Source organism: Onychostruthus taczanowskii, unplaced genomic scaffold (genome assembly GCF_017590055.1).
Source record: "Onychostruthus taczanowskii isolate IOZ18803 unplaced genomic scaffold, ASM1759005v1 scaffold9, whole genome shotgun sequence".
In the NCBI taxonomy this organism is placed as follows: domain Eukaryota; kingdom Metazoa; phylum Chordata; class Aves; order Passeriformes; family Passeridae; genus Onychostruthus; species Onychostruthus taczanowskii.
The window spans coordinates 2145994-2165151 of NW_024506993.1; positions in this window are offsets into that span (position 1 = coordinate 2145994).

Here is a 19158-nt window from a genome sequence, read left to right on the forward strand (position 1 = left end):
GTGCACAGAGAGTTCATGCAAGTTATGCATAAAAGGCACTAATGCACAGAGGCAGGGATTTGGAAGAAGGAAACGTGGAATTTTATACCAGTTTTAAATGCAAATGATGATTTGATTGACTATAGCTAGGCAGAAATGCTGCTAGGTGTGAAACTTTGTGGTATTTCTGATGTATACCTGGAGAATTCAAACCTATAAAACTAATAAGCTGATTGGAATCGTGCCAGTTCCAATGGATGCACTCCAAAGTGAGGCTGGGGGTACTTCTTGCCCAATTTTCATATTCTGAAGTTTACTGAATAATTTGCCAGGATTCCAAGGTATATTAAAGAATTGTAAAGATATTTTGTGGGGGAAACAATCAGAAATTTAATCTAAACCCACATACCAAAAAATAGAGACTCCCTCAAAGCACAAATGTGTTTGGTATGCAAATGTGCTAATAAATGAATAAAATTTTATGACACAAAGCTTCTTCAGTCCACGGGTATTTGAGCTGAAAAAAGCAAGGACCACCATTCCATTAAACTGGTGATTTACCAGTTCAAAGAAAGCACTGCAATGTGACTTGAAAGTTCATAATAAACATTGCAAATGGTTTGAAACAAGACGTGAATTAGCTTGTGACAGAAAAACAGCCTTTACTGACTTTCACTTGAAATATTCTAGGCTTAACTGGAGTTTGCAGAAGCACTGAGGGGATGGTGTGGAGAGCAGGGGGAGCTTGGGCTCTGGGCTGGCCCCAGGATTTATGGTCCCCAAATCCAGCTCTTCTCACAACCCAATTTTCCTTCCTGAGGGTGCTTGGTTGGGCTCTGACCCCACTCCTACCCTCACCCTCGCATGGCATCACTAATTCCAGCAGTTTTCAGACATGACAGCAGAATCTTCAAAGAGAGGTTTTACTGCTAAATCAGTTTTTAGAAGGATTTGAGAGAATCCTGGCAATTATTTGCAATTATAGGGGTTAAGGCTTGGACTCAGCCATCCTACAGCTCTTTTCCAACCTTAATGATTTTAGGATTTTACATTCACCAGAATGTTTTAATAACTCCTTGTGTCTATCTCTGTTGATGTGAGGACAACAGAGTGATATTTCTGCTTTAAAATGACTAAAACTCTGCATTTTGAGGGGTTCACTGAGCACAAGCAAGCAGAACAAGAAGACGTGCCGGGGTTTGACTAGCTGATCTCCTGGTGGGCTCCAGCCACGAGCCAAGAGGATGTTGGCAAACAAAAATCATTTGCTGAGCACAAAACAAAGCCATAATCTTTATAAGAGCGTCCACACACTCCCCTAAACCTGCAGGGTCTGGGAAACCACAAAGTGGTTGTGAGTACAGAGCTGCAGGTTAATAGCTGGGACTCAAATGCATCAGGAAGTGCAGGCGGAAGGCGCCGATAAGAAACAGAATTTGTTCCTTTGGAAACTGCAATACTTCAGATAAAAGTGGAGCACATCTCAGACTGGAGATGAATCTAACTTCCAAATCAAACATGAAGTGAATATTGAAGAGGTCAGCAGGGAAAGCAGTTTTGATTTGTCTTCCTGAGTTCAATATCTGAACTTTTAAAAATAATTTGTTTGTTTTGTTTGTGTTGATGGCTCCCTAGTAAAATAGAACCTCAGGTTTTCCAGGCTTTTTATAGTCTGCATCACTTCTTTTTTTTCTTCTTCTTCCTTTCTCTTGTGGGGTTGGATTTTTTTCCCGCTCCTTAAGGCAATGCTCTCTGTTTCAACATTATTGACATAAAGCAGAGTACATCACTTTTTTTTTTTCTTCTTCTTCTTTTCTCTTGTGGGGTTGGATTTTTTTTCCCCCTCCTTAAGGCAATGCTCTCTGTTTCAACATTATTGACATAAAGCAGAGTTTATCTGACATAAACCTGCACAAGAGTTCCAGAATTAGTCCTGGGGTGTCCTCCAGCCTCATCCACAGGTGAAGAAGGAACGAGGCAGGACAGCAGTGATGTCCCAGGTGTGTCACAAAGTGACACCAGGCAGGGGCAACCCAGCCCTTGCTTTTCCTGCCTGGGTCTGACACCTCCCTGCCATGGTCTGTGCTCCTCTTTTATCCTCCCAACAACCCCATCCAGGTTTTAACAGCTTCTCCTTACACAAATAAACCCCACAAATAACCCCCATAGCAACACCCACACAGGAATCTCCTTTCCCTCATTCTGCTTTACAGGCAAAATGTGATTTGTGGGATTGATGCAAAATCTGCATCAATCATCTCCAAAATATTGCAGAGGAATAGGAAACAAACTCCTGAATTCTTTGTCTTGATCATGGATAACTTTATGTAGTAGAAACAAAACATCCTTCATGTCACTCATCCAAACCTTACAAAAGCCAAGAAAATATTTAAACCCACTATCTTCAGCATTTTCCTCTTGAAATCACCTGGCCTTCAAGGGGAAAATCTATCAATACTTTCAGCTAAAACAGAATTCCATGGTATCAATGAAATAATTTAGAGGATGTGGCTCTGATTTCTCAGCAGTGATTGATTGTTTTTCTTCCTGTGATGGCACTGGGACATTATTCCTGTAGAAACAGGACTGAAGAGGACACTTTGTGTTTGTCCACAGTGCAGGTATCTTCTCTCCCTTCATTATTAGCTGGTTAATAAAAATGGTTAATAATTGAGGGTTGTTTGCTCAGGTGAGGAGATTTTACAGCTCCTTTTTTCTGAACTTCAGGGAAGGTGGAGAACACCCCTCCTTCAAGCTTGTCTGGATTTGAAATTATTGTCATGCTTCCTGTGGCTCAGCATCCTCATGGGCTGTTCGTAGTGACATCTTCATTTTAGGGAGCATTATGGAGTCTGTTTCATACAAATGCTGCAGATGCTAATTGCCTTTGGTGCAGCAACCCTCAGCCAGCAATTCCCCTCTCAAAGGCTGGCAAACACTGGTGGAAAAATGGGCTTTTTCCACAGCTGGCAGAGGAGGAGGGAATGCTGGAGCATCTCTGGTGGAGCCTAATCCCTGGGAAAAGTATAATATAAATTATAATACCCAGAAAAATTATCAGCAGGAGCAAACCAGGAGGTGTTGGCCAGAGCTGAGGTGATAGACACAGGAGGAAGCACCTCAGAAATTAGGAGGGCTGTAATTTAAGGGATTTGTAACTTAAAAATTCTTTTGGAGTAAAACAACCAAGTTCAGGGAGTGTCTTGGCTGAGATGAACTTTCTTTTCTTCCCTGATGCCTCATTTCTGATGGAATCAAGGTGAAATTATAGAAGCCCTTGGAAAGCTCAGCTGTTTGCAAGGTCCCCATTTCATTTCCAATTGTTGACCATCAAATTAAAGTGGGATTAGATGGGCTCTGACTGGGATGAAATGGTTTTCCTTCCAATCTCTTCTCATATTTCCTTCACTCAAAGCTTGGCTGCGCTGGACATGCACATGTTCTGTCTCCATCTCTACATCTCCATCACCTGGCTTTTAGAGCTGACTTTATCTATTTTTCATATTCATTTCTCGGTAACACTCCTGAGTCCATTAGGGTATCCAATTCTCCTTAGCCAGGAAAAGCAAGCTGTGCTCCCATTTCCATCCCAAACACACTGACAGCATCACTCAGCTCACACCAGTCCCATAGCTTGACCTGGAGAAGTTTTATTTGATTACAATAAAAGCAGTTGTGGAAGACCAGAGTAGCATTCAAATGCTACAAAAGCAGCACAACCTTGTTGTCGAGCTGGCAAAAGAAAATCAAACATGAGCTTTCTCTTATGAGAATATCAGATAATGTCTAATTAAAAGATTTGTGGCCATCATCCTGCCCATAACTTAATTTACTTCTGTCTGATGACTATTTAAGATTCATTTATTGCTTCTGGGGTTTTTTGTTTTGTTTTGTTTGTTGTTTGTTTGTTTGTTTGGGGTTTTTGTTTGTTTGTTTGGGGTTTTTTTGTTTTTTGTTTTTTTTTGCAAAGGAAAATGCCTCAAGATCAAGATGTGCTGTCAGATTGGGCTATTGAGGCAAAGCATGAAATTGGAATGTTGGAAGAATCTGGACTGTAAGACTCACTTGAAGGTACTTGGCCACTGTCAGGAAGGCAAAAATTAACTGGTCAGGAAAGCAAAAATTAATTAATCCCAAAAATTAATTAATTAAGAGGACAACAAAGCCAGGGACAGTGACCTGCTGCCTCTCCAGCAGCTCTGGCTCTGTCACAGCACTGCAGGACCTGCAGAGTGGGTCCTTACACTGGTGCTCCTCCCTGGAGAAGAAGAACAGTGTCAGTGAGCCCTCGGGGTGGCAGGAGGGCAGGATAATGTCCTTTTCCCAGGCATAGCCTCAAACAGGGCTCTGCCATCACCCTTCCCCCAGGAGCTGCTCCCAGCCTTTGGCAAACCGCATAAATCAGCGACTGCCACGTGCACAGATCAGCATTTCTCAGCTTTCCTCCACCATCTCCAGGAATGTCTCCAGACAGACAGGATTCCTCCTTCTCCTCAGCAGCAGCTCCCCCAAAGCCTCACTCTTCAACAACAACTTCTAAGGCAGAGCTTAAAAAGCATTTTCCCAGAGTCAGATTCCTGATCAGCCGTGGCTGCTGCGATAAGGGACATCTATGCAGTTGTTATCATATGGATTTTGTTAATATTGTGTGTATTTTTAGCTTGTGACCTATATTTCACCAGCATATGCAATGTGACACATGCCATCAGAAATTAGCCATGTCCTCATGAAAAGATAAAGAACGTGACACACACCATTAACACGTGTCAAAATCCATCACAGTCCTCCTCCATTAAAGCTGCCCAAGCACTTCCAAAACAAGGACACCCAGCCCCTTTAAACTCCCTGTTTTTAGCTGGTACACCTTTAATTTTGCTTTATGAAGGCTCCTGGCTAAATCCTGTGTCATTATTCTGTATTCCTGGTTTGCTGCCACCGCAGGGAGTCTCTCCTGTAATCCATGGTCAGAGAAGTGGCAGCAGAGGAGCACGTTCCTCGCAGCACTTGGCACATGCCGCTGGGATTGATGGAGATTAAAATGCAAAAATGAGCTGATAATGGGATGCAAAGTATCTTCCATCCTTAAATCAGAAGCAGAAAATGTAGCAGTCTTGTTTTCCCTTTCACTAAGTCTTTCGAGAAGCCTCGAACTTTGCTTTTCTTCCCCAGAAAAGCAGGTGATCTGTTTCTCACTTTCTCCCTTCTCACTACAAAGTAATTAATTAAAATTAAATTCCTGGAAGTGTTAAAGGGGTTGCGGCAACAACATGTGTTAATATCTCCGGTGCTATCAGAGTCATCTCCACTTTAAAGAGGCTCTTTGTTACTAGGAGAAAGTGGATAAAAAAGCACTTTCAAGCCAAAACAGCTCATTTGGAAGGGCTTTGTAATCTGGGTGTTAGAGAAACCACCTTAATGATCACTCAGACACAGGTTTATCAAGGAATAATGGCTTGTATATATCTGGATATTGTTATTAGGGGAATAATTTTGCTTTGAGGGTCACATGAGGGGACCTCTGAGCCTGCACAGCCAGGCAGGGGACACGGGGACACACTCACAGGCAGGGGACAAGAAGCCCAGTGTGGCACTCAGACCTGCTGAGGATGTGTTTTGACACCCTTGTTCTGCCCTGTCCTCTTCCATTTTTCACCTTCAAAAATCCATTTTTGGACTTGTGAACTGAGGTCAGTTTTGCTCTTTCCAAATTCCAGGGAGGGAAATGGGAGGTTGCAAAGCTCCTTGAGGTGGCTGGCTGGGGAATGCTGTGAGAATCTGTGCCATCCTCGGGCAGGGAAGTTCCTGGTGATGCCTTCAGGTTCAGCTTTCATATTTCCCAGACTCTGCACTGCACTGGTGTGTGACTCTGAACTCACACAAAGTGCCAGCAGCTCTCCTCACAGCTCAGGCACACAGAACAATCCTTTTCCAGAACCAAGGACACCGCTGCAGCTTCAGCCCAAAAAGTGCAAACAGCAGGGAATGGAGGGGAGCAACCTGGGAGGGTGGGACTGCATCACCTGGAGCTGGAACTGGACAATGAACCCAACATGGAAATGGACCAAAACTGATAAAAGTGTGAGAACTCGTGTTGCATTCACATTCTCTGAAAAATCCCTTTGTCCAAGGTTTTTCTCCTGGGAAGCTGAGAAGCCTCAGAGAAAAGGAAAGCAATTCTTACCTCATTTGCTTCTCCTGTGTTGTGCTCATGTGTGGAATGTGTTTGGAGATTGTTTACCCACAGGTGATTGTTTCATTGGATTCTGCTGTGAGTTGTTTTCCATTGGCCACTCATTGGCCAGCTGGGGCCAAGCTGTGTCAGGACTCTGGAGAGAGTCATGAATTTTCATTATTATCTTTCTAGCATTGAGTAAGTATCCTTTCTGTATTCTTCAGTACAGTATAGTGTAGTATTCTTTACCATAATATAGTATAATAAGGTAATAAATTAGCCTTCTGAGAGCATGGAGTCAGATGCATCATTCTTTCCTGCCTTCGTTGGGACATGCCTGAACAAATACAATAAACTCATGACCTGGGGCATCTTGGGTGTAGCCACAGCCAGGTTCTTGTGCTGCCCAAAGTGCATCCTTTGAAGGCTTTTAACAAAGCCCTGCTTTATTCTTTAACTCTGCCCATTCCCTGTTCCAGGCAGCCTCTCCAGACACCCTGGGATCCCCTGGGATGCAGAGGAAAGTCCACCCTGGGTCCATCTTGGGTGTAGCCACAGCCAGGTTCTTGTGCTGCCCAAAGTGCATCCTTTGAAGGCTTTTAACAAAGCCCTGCTTTATTCTTTAACTCTGCCCATTCCCTGTTCCAGGCAGCCTCTCCAGACACCCTGGGATCCCCTGGGATGCAGAGGAAGGGGTCAGAGCCGGGCTCTCTGTGCACAAGGTGGCAGAACCAATGAGCATCTGTCGCGTCGAGCTACCAGCCCACGGGGAGAGGAATCTTAAAAGCTTTGTCAGTGTCAATTTGCTTCCAGCCCTGCCCGTTGGAGAGGCAGGGGTGTCTCCGGAGCTGTCCTGCAGAACTCCCCCTGCCCAGATCTCATGCTCTATTTACCCCTGGTGACTGCCAGGCTTTGATTCATTAGCACAGACAAACTGATTTCCTTCCGCAGCCCGACCTGAGGACCCACATTTGCTGCACAAAAAACACATCCTTGAAAATCCTGCAATGAAAAATGCTCTCGTTGCGCTCGTTGGAAAAGTCTTTTTCTCTCTTGGCACACTGATCTTTCTCCCAGAGCTTTTTGTTCCCTCGTTAGCACCCCCAGCCTGCCTGTGTTGGGCCACAGAGAATGGAGCACAGGCAGGACGTGCCTGTCAGCGTGGCAGGCTGGAAAAGCTGTGATTAAAAATAATGTTGCTCATTAGTCATTACAAATCAAGCTGAGAACAATGCTCTCGCTGGCCAATTTGTAAACAAACATCCTGCTCAACCTGGGTTCTCTTTGAGGGAGAGAGCAGGAGAGCAGCTCATAAATAAATAACTCCCTAATTCTGCAGGAGACACAGGCTCAGGGCAGCTTACTGGGTGAATAAATATTCCATAATTTCATTTTCTACAAAATTGCCTCCTACAAATTTGGGTTTCAGATATCCCTAATGCCAATAATGATGCATAAATATTTGATGCAGGCGAGTGCAGTGCATGTGCGTGGCTGGGTGTGATCTATGCCTGTTCTCATGTGGACAGAGAATTATCATTAAAAATAACAAATCAGCACCCTGAGAATACTGTCAAGACCATCACATGAGTGAAAAAAAACCCTCAACCCCAAGACAGATAAACATTCCTCTTCCATTTGTGAGTTCCCAAAGTGAAAAAGTGTCAGTGTTAGAAAAAGAGGCACTTCCAGCATAATTCCTGCATATTTTGTCCTCCACAAACATCACTTCAGTTCTCTTGGGCACCTGCAGGTTTAGGAAAGGCTTTGAATCAGTCACAGAAGTCCCTCATGTGTGAATTAACATTCCCAGCCACGGAGCAGGCTGAGTTCAGACACCAGCCCGTGCCTCAGGAAAGAACATTTCCTCAGACTTCCAGCAGAGTTAAAACGAGCGGCTGGTGGCACAGCACCAGGGACACTCCTGCCCTGAGCTCCCTGGAAAGAGCTGATCCCCAGGGAACAGAGAGCACAGGTCCCATTTGATGCTGTGTTTATGGTGCTGCATGAATCCAGTGCCAGGGAGGCAGGGCTGGGTCCCCGTGCTGTCCCCTTCCCTGTGAGTGGGTCTGGCTGTTGGATTAAGCTGACACAGAGATGGGGCAGCTGAGAGGCATTTTAAAAACTTTTATTCCATTTTCAGTCTCATGAGAAGGGTGAAACAATACAGATGTTACAATTCACGCCATCACAACCAGAAGCCAACTATTTCCTAATGACAAATTAGGAAACCAAATTTCACTCCACTAGAGGGTTCTTGCCAAGTGTCATCTTGATTTTCATTATCTAGAATTTTTCATCTTGTTCTTATCTGCAGAAGTTCATGTTTTCCATTAAATGGGGACTTTTCCCAAATTGGACATAAAGTAGGGAGGCCCAAAGTAATTTCTTTTACTTTCCTGTCTACAAGTAGATGTGTTGTCCAGGTACCATCACTTGTTGCCCATACAAGTTGTCCTGGACTTCAGGTTGTACTCTTGGTACATCCTATGATTATTTTGTAATTCACTTTACCTTACAGTTTTAGCCACACCATGCTGTAAATGCCTTAAAGCCAATCATGTAAAACTACCCCTCGTGGGTCCCACTACAATGCATCTTTCATAGTTCTATTTCTCCAAATTATGCAGTCTTATTTGCAAGGCTATCCTTTGAAATTTATTTCTAGTTCTATTTCTTTTTCCGTAAGGTCCACCCTATTCCATGGCATTTCTAAGTCAGCATTCCTTCTCTCAAGGTTTGCATACAGAAGCACACTGTGTGAGCCTTCTGTCAGGCTTTGAGAATTCTCTACAAATCCATTTCCCACATCTGGGTGCTGCCAGGGATCCCTGAACCCACAGTGCAGCCATTTCCCAGCTGGAGAAAGGGCTCCTGGTCTGGTTCAGAGCACAGGGTCTGCCAAGTGGCCAGGCACAGGATCTCCCCCATGTCCTGTCCTCTCTGGGGCAGAGACCTGACCAAAACCTGGGAAAATGCACTGCCAGGATGTCACATTCACATTTTCTGAAAAATTCCCTTTGCCCAGGAATTTTCTCCTGGGAAGCTGAGAAGCCTCAGAGAAAAAGGAAAACAATTCTTATCTCATTTGCTTCTCCTGTGTTTTGCTCCTTTGGAATGTGTTTGGAGATTGTTTAGCCAACAAGTGATTGTTTCACTGATTTCATGTGAGTTCTTTTGGCTCTTTGGCCAATCGGGGCCAAGCTGTGTCGGGACTCTGGAGAGAGTCACGAGTTTCATTATTATCTTTTTAGCATTGTGTAAGTATCCTTTCTTTAGTATAGTTTAGTTTAGTATTCTTTAACATAATATAGTATCATAAAATAATAAATCAGCCTTCTGAGAACATGGAGTCAGATCCATCATCCCTGCCTTCATCGGGGCACCCCACAAATACAATACCAGGGTCCCCAGCTGACAGGAGAACGTGCTCCCATGGGAATATCCCTCCTTCCTGCTGGGATTAGAGGCTGGCTAGCAGTCAGAAGCAGGAAAGTTTATACTCCAGCAATTATCCCATTTCAGCCCCATTGTCAGGACCTTGATTGAATGTTCCGGGTGGATTTAGTGACAGGGACAGAGGGATGGTGACAGGGACTGAAAAAGGGGACACAGCTCCAGCCTGAGCACTAAGAGAATGTTAATTTCCTTTTTTTTTACCCCTGATCTTTTAGGAGCAATTAGTGCTCTGTGATCTGTAAATTATAAGTGCTATGTGGTAAAGGTGGAAGGGACCTTAAAGACCATCCAGATCCAACTTCCAGCAGACTTTTCAAACTGTTTCCAAACAAAAATTCACCCTTTTTCTACCAAAGTCTTTAAATCCTCTACAAATCTGAAGTAATTCTAATTACAGAACTGAGAGATTACTCAGCTTCTTGAAAACGTTCCTTGGGCTGATTGGTAATGTTCTTGCCATTTTCATTATTTGCATAAACAAATGGTCAATGTAATCTGCAAAAAGAAATATGGAAATGTATTAAATGCATACAGGCCATAATACAATTTCAGAAAATTCAGGCTGCACTAGCGAGTATGAAATCAAGGTAATCTGAAATTCAGCTTTTATCCTTCAAAGTACTCCCAGTTCTTCCAAATTCACAAATTTGGAAGTTTTGTATTCAACCATTTATATAATTAATAAAAACATTGAATACTGCTCCTACAAAATCCCATTTGATGCATCCTTTCCCTTTTCATAAGGAAATATGGATTCTTTGTTTGTCTAATGAGTTTTGCAGCCAATTTTTGCTTCACCATATAATTTTTTCTAAAAACTTAATAAATACCAAATTACCAAATTATAGGAAAGGTCAAGAAAGGGGAATATTGTAGCAAATAAAAGTCTGCAATATTGTTCTTAGTCCTGATTCCTCAAAGGGCCATTGCTGAATTACAGTCCCCAAATGATTGCTTGGGTGCTTTCAGTCCATACTAAAATAATTTTAGAGATTAACCAGCATTAAGACTTGAGAATTTTGAGAATATTGCCTAAAATCCACAGCAAAATACCAGTGAAAATATTATAAATAGTAAGGGCTGTAAACCAGTGATTTCAGTAATGATAAGTGATGTTAATTACAGCAGCAAATCTTTCTTCATCAGCTGTATTCTGCTGGTGTTGAAGTGAGAAATGTTTTATTTTGAGGCTAAAACTCCATTGCTTCCCAAAATAGCAGTGGCTGAGAGATGAGCTGGGGATGCTGATAAGCTCCTCATTAAAGCAAATGTATTGATGATAGTATTGCCTGTAAAGAGAACCTAATGTATAGACAGCTGGATGATATATAATTTAAACACTTCTCACTTTACAAACCTGACAACTGAACAAATATAATTGATTCGTGCACTGCAATATTCATTCCATTAGTAAGGATATACATCCAAAATTGAAGGTGCCAATCAAATGAAATGAATGCATGTTTTCATAGAGCGCCACCATGCCTTTTATTAAACCCAGGGAAAAAAAAAAAAATCAATCACTATTTTTGGCTTCAGACTCAACGAGAGTGTGACTCCTGCAAGTTATGTGGCAATAAATATACATGTTTGTTTTACTCGTGCTAGAAAATTACTCTGGCTACCTTTGATCTTTTTAATGTGTAAGAAAATAAGCTATTTATGCTAGCAGGGTCTATAAACACTTTAAACAAATAGATTCCCTGACGTATAGGTGCAGGAGATAGTACTGATTCTCACTTACACCAATTTTACGCTCCATTGGTTTCGCTGAGAGTTACTCTTGATTTACACCAGTGCAGAAGAGGCTGGAGCAGCCCCATATTTTAGCTGCTGTCTCTCACACACTGATCTGCAGCTCCCAGATTGCTGGATGAATAATGCCGAGCCAAACATTGCAGGTTCTGTCTGCATTTTTGTAGTAATTTACTTCTGAACCTTGGGAATAAAAACAGAAATCTGTCATAAACAAAGCACTCATTTCCTTCGTCTGGAGCTGTGTCTGTGCTCGGCTCTGCCTGCCGTGTAAAACATGCTCCGAGGCGTTTTCTCCTTCAAAGAGGATGCACAGACAGTGTTAAAACCAGTTTAGGGCTCCCAAAGGCTGCTCTGGGGGGAAGGTGTGGTGTGGCAGCCCCAGGCACGGCTTGGCTCTGGTGTGTCCCACCCTGGGCATCAGCTCCAGCCGTGGGGGCACTCACAGGCACCCCAAGAGCCAGGGGCAAGGAGAATGGGAAGGAGGAACCAAGGTCTGTGGTTTGTGAGGATCCTGCTGGGATTGGTGTCATCTCACCTGGGCAGCCAAAAGCACCTTTTCCACACTAAAACAGAAAGTGCCGGGCAGGCGAGCAGGCTCTGGAGTGATCTTTCTTCCTGGGAAAAGCTTGTGAGGTGGAAAAACCTCTGTGGTGTGATCTAAGGGCACTTGGTGTGTCCAGCTGCAGAAAAGGAGGGGAGATTCAGTGCAGTTCCAGCTTCTCCCGAGGGCAAGGGCAGGCAATGGCACCAACTTCTGCTCTGTAGTGACTGCGGACAGGACAGAGGGAACAGCTGGAGCTGTGCCAGGAGGGCAGGTTTGAGTTGGATTTTAGGGAAAGGTTCATCTGCAGAGGGGGCTGGGCACTGCCCAGGCTCCCCAGGGAATGGGCACAGCCCCAGGGCTGCCAGAGCACTGGACAACACTTTTGGGGACAGGGTGGGATAGCTGGGGGGTCAGTGCAGGGCCAGGAGCTGGGATGATCCCTGTGGGTCCCTTCCAACTCAGGGTATTCTGTTGTTTCTGTGATTTAAGTGTGAAATCTTATGCAATGATACAGAATTACAGAAGTTACAGAATCTTTAGGTTTATGGAAATGCTGCGTTTGAAAAGAAAGGCAAAAAAACGCTTCTTTATCACAATGAATGAACAGAGCTCTTGATATGGACAGGACAGCTGAGAGGGAAAGGAGATGCTGTACAACCCCACACCCTAAATTCTGCCTGAGAACATTCCTTGCTGCTCTATTTTTCAAAGCCAAAGGATTGTCCTTTTTATGTTCCTCCTGCTAGTGGCCATCTCAGGAAGGAGAGGAGCAAACAGCTCAGAGGACACAACAGGCAGCATTTCCCCCCGAGCTCCCATCCATCACCCCCTGGTAATTTGGGAGATGCTGGATTAGGGTTTTCTTTGCATGTGATCACCCAAATCCCTCATCCCCGAGCTGCTGAGCCCCGGGGTGAGCAGGGCCAGGGCGCTGGGCTGGCTCACGTCACCGTGATTTGTGGGGTCACAGGGAGGGGACACGAGGTGATAATGGTGGCATTTATCAGGTGTTCAGGGGGGAACAGCTCCGGAGAGACTCCTGATAAATGCTCAGGGTTCTGAGGGGCACAGAAGTTTTGAATGGGTTATTTTCCAGAGGGCAGCGGGGAGCTCTAGAACTGAGGATGATGCCTCGAGAAGGCTGATCTAGAACAGAGGCTGGACAGAGTTAAAGCATAAAGTAGGGATTTACTAAAAGGCCTCAATGGATCCACCTTGAGCAACACAACCCAAAATGGTCCCAAAATGCACGAGCGCTCACGGGGTCTCTCCCTGGGATCAGCTCTGCTCCATGTGCACATTGCAGTTCAGTGTCCAATTCCAGCTCAGCCCCTGCACTCCCATCCTGCTTGTTTTTCTCTCTGCAGCCCACGGGGTTTGTGCTCCTGGGCTGAGATTTGGATCATTTGTCCTTGGTGCCCAGCTGGAGCAGGAATTGTTTTGTCTCCCTGCTCTGTGCACAGAGCTCACCATACCTTTTCATGTAAAGCTCAGAACTGCACACTAAAGCAGCACAGAATGTGAAAAATAGAAAAACTAAAACCTGAAGCATCAAGGAAAACCCAGAGTGCTGAGTGAGGTCCTGCTGGCTCCCTGCATCCCTGCCTTGCCATCCAGCAGTTTCACAGCTTGTGGCTCCAGCCAGCCCCAGGACCCATCCCAGGCCCTGCAAACCCCAGCCTGCTTCTGTCACACCTGCACCACCCTCCTCCCTGCTGCCAGCACACCCAGAGCCCTTCCCAGGGGTTTTTCCCTCTGTCTCACTCATCCATGTTCTCCTCCCTCCTGTGTCCTGCCCAAAGGGGCACCCAGGAGGGCACCAGCCAGCAGCTCTGCCCTGCCTCCACCCAGAGGGAGCTTTTTTGCTGTAAAATCCAGAATCTGCAGAACTTGCACAGTAAACTGTGAACAAGGCAGCCAGCTCAGCCATCCCTCACAGCTCCATATGGCTGATGTAAAAAATAGCTCCTGAAAATGACATTATAATGAACAGAATTGGGTGTCTTCACCATTATAAATAATTAAACCTTTGTTAAATTTAAACCTTTGTGTATATATGTTGCTATAAATATATGTGTATGTCCCTTTCATTTTGGTTTTGGTTTTTTTTTTTTGGTTTATGCATAAAAGCACCTATAAGAAAACAGGAAAAAATACAATCCACAATGGAGGATTTTACCAATTTTATCAATCTAAAATGGCATTTTTAACTAGAAACCTGGTCTTGCTGGGGTGTAAATAAGGAAGAACAGACTTAAGGCACTGGCAGACTTAAAAGAAAATTCTTCGTCACTCTTCCACAGAAATATCTGGGAGAAAGATGAAGGATGAACACAAGGAAAATAATAAAAAAAGATATTTTAACAGGGAAATCCATTAAGCAATACAATATTTCCATTCTCAAGCTGTGGCCTCTCTACCAGTGGAAATTTCTAAGGACAGGGATGATGTGGTTGATCCTATCGCTGGGGTATGAAATAAATGGCTTTTTGCGACCCCTCTGCCTGCATTACCTGAAGTTGCAGTGATCTTGATGAAGTATCTCAGCCATAATTCCATGACTCTTTGGGGGAACCCTTTTGCCTTCTTATTTCAGGGCACACCATCCCCAGCAGGGATGATAAACCTGTTGACATCTCAGTACATAAAGAATTGCTTGGGGGATAGGTGGTTTTTTTTTTTCCTTATCCATCTGTATCTCAGTTGCTGGGTTTTCATCTCCAAAAAGTCAGTTTGGACTGAAATGGCTTAAGTGATAAAAATAGCTAATATGTTCTTTTCTTTATGTCTCCATTTTTCAGTATTTCTGAAAACAAACAGGAAAGCTCTTTGAGAAGTTGCCTGGGTGAGATCAGAAAAAGATTTGATCACACAGAACTCCTGGGATGTTATTTTGTGGATTAGGAGGAAAGGAGCTCGGGTCTGGAACAATAAACTTACATTTTGGGGGGGGAAAAACCCCAACAGAAGAGAACAGGGGAGATGAGCTCATCCCAGCTGAGCATGGCTTTTATTCCCATCTGTAAAGAGGAACAGTTTTCCTCTTGGCACCTTTTCCATGATATCTACAGCATGGAATGCTGCTTGGAGGAGCTGCCTGCAAAGGGCTAATACAGCAGAACAGAGCTGTGATTCTTCATCCTGCAGCAGCTTTACAAGGGTGTAAAAATGAGTTAGGAACGACACTGAAAGCTGGATGTCTCCCTGCCTCGTGCACAACAGGGAAACAGGGGGGTGGGAGAGGGCCACAGGAAGGGTTCATGCACAATTAATGCATTTTCAGGCTGATTTACCCAGGGAACGTGCAGAGGCAGGGAAGCAATGAATCCAGAGGCACAAGAGGGATCAAAAGCCCTGAAATGCAAATGAAATAAGCAGAAATGTTATAGAATCTCAGACTGGATCCTAAAGATCATCCACTGCCATGGCAGGGACACCTCCCACTGTCCCAGGCTGCTCCAGCCCCAGTGTCCAGCCTGGCCTTGGGCACTGCCAGGGATCCAGGGGCAGCCACAGCTGCTCTGGCAATTCCACCCTCCCAGGGAACAATTCCTTCCTAACATCCAAACTAAATCTTCCCTCTTTTAGCCTAGTATTTAATTGAAAACATTCTTACATCAGCCTCTCCTAAGACAGGACTCAGAAAATCCCCCTTTTCTCCTGCTGAAAGGCACAGAATGAGCAGCCAGGTTTATCCCATAGCACCAGTGTTTAGTGCAGGATTTTTCCAGCTTTGCCTCCGGAATAAACAGGTCGCTAGCACTGAAATATCTGTCCTCTCTTTCTGAGCTAAACACTCCATGTAGCTTTTCATTTTAGTCTTTATCACAGGGATGCATTTCTTCCTATCAAACTCGTGCTGAAAGCTCAGCAGGAGGCCTTATTGCCAACAATGCTATCTGGGCTAATAGCATATTTCATAACTGCTCATAAGGAGAAATGTGTTTTTCCACAGAAAAGAAAAAGTAGAATATTTGGAAATATCTGGGAAACTACTAAAACTCAGCTACCACGGGGACAGAATTGCTCACAGACAGACAAGAAGTGGTGCATTTACAATTTGCACACAAGCAAAAGGTGCATCAGCAATCACTCCCAAGCCTCAATTTTGCACCACAAAGGTAACCCAAAAGTTCAGGAGCTTGGAGGGGATTGAGCTCATCAGTGCTGGGTTTGTTTGCTCTTGTTATCGTTTCATGATAATTTCTGTGATAATTTCTTAAAAGGATGGTGTGAAGAAGATCGCCGTGGTATTGCAGGCCAGGGAAAACTCATTTGTTTTAATTTCTGTAACCCAGCATTGTGGAATTCCTGTCACTGCCTTGACCTCCTCTTCATCTGAGCAGGGCCTGGCACGGAGTGATGTGGTGGGGATGGCTGGAAAACCAGAGAAAAATCACTTTGTTTTATCCCTGCTGGTTTTGATGGTCAGAAAGGAGCCCCTCTGCTCTGGAGGCAGGCTGGGAGAGCTGGGAATGCTCATCTGGAGAGGAAAAGGCTCCAGGGAGAGCTCAGAAACCTTCCAGGGCCTAAAGGGGCTCCAGGAGAGCTGGAGAGGGACTGGGGAAAAGGCATGGAGGGACAGGACACAGGGAATGGCTCCCACTGGGAAAGAATAGGTTTGTATGGGATATTGGGAAGGAATTCTTCCCTGTGAGGGTGGGGAAGCCTTGGCACAGGGTGCCCAGAGCAGCTGTGGCTGCCTGGCAGTGCCCAAGGCCAGGTTGGAGCACCCTGGGACAGTGGAAGGTGTCCCTGCCATGGCAAGGGTGGGATGGGATGAGCTTTAAGGTCCCTTTCAGCCCAAACCAGCCTGGAAATCTATTACAATTCTATTCCAATACATACATATTCCAATACAATAATCCCCATCCTCATTGCATGGACCATCACTGGTTTTCTATGGAAGTTTTCTGCCTTATCTTCACAATCCATGGATGCTTCCTCAGCAGTTCTGCCCCACTGACACCTTACCATTACCCTTTCCTTTCCTTTCCTTTCCTTTCCTTTCCTTTCCTTTCCTTTCCTTTCCTTTCCTTTCCTTTCCTTTCCTTTCCTTTCCACCTGCTCTTGCTGTTCTGCCTCTGCTGCAGCTGAAGGCTGAAGTGCTTTATTTTAGAAGAAAACATGACCATTGTAAGAAAGCTCAGCCACAACAGCTGGCTGATCAAATATACATAAGGAGGAATCTGCTGCCTGCTCTTTTATGGCTCTGTTTTTCCTGGAGTCATCAGCCAAGGCTCCTTTGCAGTGGTACAACATTACAGCACATTACAGGGCTTGTCTGTCAAAGGCTTGGCCTCAAACACTCCCAGCACTCCTCGCTCCCAAACTGGCTCAGGATCAGGCATCAGCTTAAATCTCTGTTAATCAGGACTTTTCAGAGCTATGACACAAAATAGAAACAGGGGGGAGAGAAATAACAACAAAATCGAGATAAAAGTGAGTTTTGCCTTGTCCTCAGATTGGGTAGGTAGAATTTTTTGTGATTCTGCTATTTTTTTTCACAAATTTAAGTCTGATTTCTCCAAAGAAAACCTCCAGTGGTGAGGTGAGGGATAAAACAAAATTGAGTGTACAGCTAGGCCCTTATCCCCCCTCTGTATGCCCTGCTTGTCATGCAAGGACATAGTTCAGAACAAAAGTGGATGTTCCACATCCTCATCCAAAAGGCAATCGGGAGAATTTAGAAACACCATAAACGCTCCTTCCACACACAACTCTGCAATATTCCTAAAGATGACTCTAATGCACTATGACATAACAGAAATGATCTTGCTGTGCTAACAAAGATAAAAGAGAGGCTCAAAGACATCCCTCATTTCAGGCTGGCTGGGTTCTGCACCTCTCAAATCAATTTACATTATCCCAAATTTCATGTACTACACTTGCATTAATTTAGGCAACCAACACATCCCTGTGTGGAGTAACTGCTTCTTTACAGGGCAGCCAAGGAAACTGAAAACCAGAATTATTTCATATTTCCTAATAAAAATGATCTGCACATTTATGCCTCTTAATTACTCGATCATGTGGAAGAAACTGAACGTGTATCCATCAGGGATTGCACGCACAGTTAATTAAGGATGAAATAATAAATGCCTGATTTCTACAGGATAGGGTAAACATCCAATTAAAATAAGATGCTGTGTACACTTTTCACTCTCATTAGTCAAAGCATAAAGCATTTTAACATTTCCTAAATAATTTACTTGTATTAAAATAAAGTGAAATGCTTAAAACATTAATAGGGTACTTTACAATGCTGTAGTCAATAAGTTGCTATATGAAGGCAACGTCAATAATTTATGGCTCTGCTCAGCAGGAACAGGCTGCAGTTCTCAGCAGAGCAGTGCCCAGCAAGGCTGAGGCAGCAGGACCTGGCCAAACTCTGCTAAAATCACAATTAAACTTTACAGACAATGGTAAGAACTCGCTGGTGACAGGAAATTTGAGATCTGAGCCCGGGGCGTGTGGAAAGCACCTGGGCAGGATGTGGTGCTCAGGACAGGCTGCTTGGTGGCTCTGGGGTCACCAGCCAAGCTCATGGATAAAAAATGGGAGTGGTGCTTTTTGAAGATGAGAAAAGAGTATTTTACCCCAAAGATAGCCCCAAAGGTGGGCACCACCACAGCACCAACCAGGGGATCTGCACAGCCCCCAGGAGCACCCCCAGCCTGGGTGTGCCAGCCCAGAACCCTCCCTGCTCCCAGGGCAGGGGCAGAATCCTCAATTTTCCAAAGCCAGATGGGCACCGGTGGCTGCAGAGCTGGAAATTTGAATAATCTGGTTTACTGATATGCAAAACACAGCAGGCATTACAGCTCCAATTTTCTGCTCAGAGTCAAGGTATGGCTGGTAAAGCCAGGCTCTCTGATGAGAAAACACATGTCCTGACTATCCAAGCAGATTGCTGGATCCACTGAATTAAGGCTGCAGTGCATTAGCAGGGAGTGCACGACAGGTTTGTGCAAAGAAACTGAATTAAGATCTTTTTCCCATGGATCATTTGGCTACGTGGAGGAAATTTCCCTAAAATGTTTTGTTGTATAGCTGAAGCTATAATAAATAAGGATTAATTTTGTAGTGAGGAGTTATTAAATGCTGCTTTTATCAATTGATGTAAGGACTATCCTACTCAATTTCAGATGTATAGCTCAGAATATATAGAAACATGGCATTTGGCTGGGACAGCTTTTGAGGTTTTTCAAATGCTGAAATCACTTTTCATTAAAACTGTGACAGA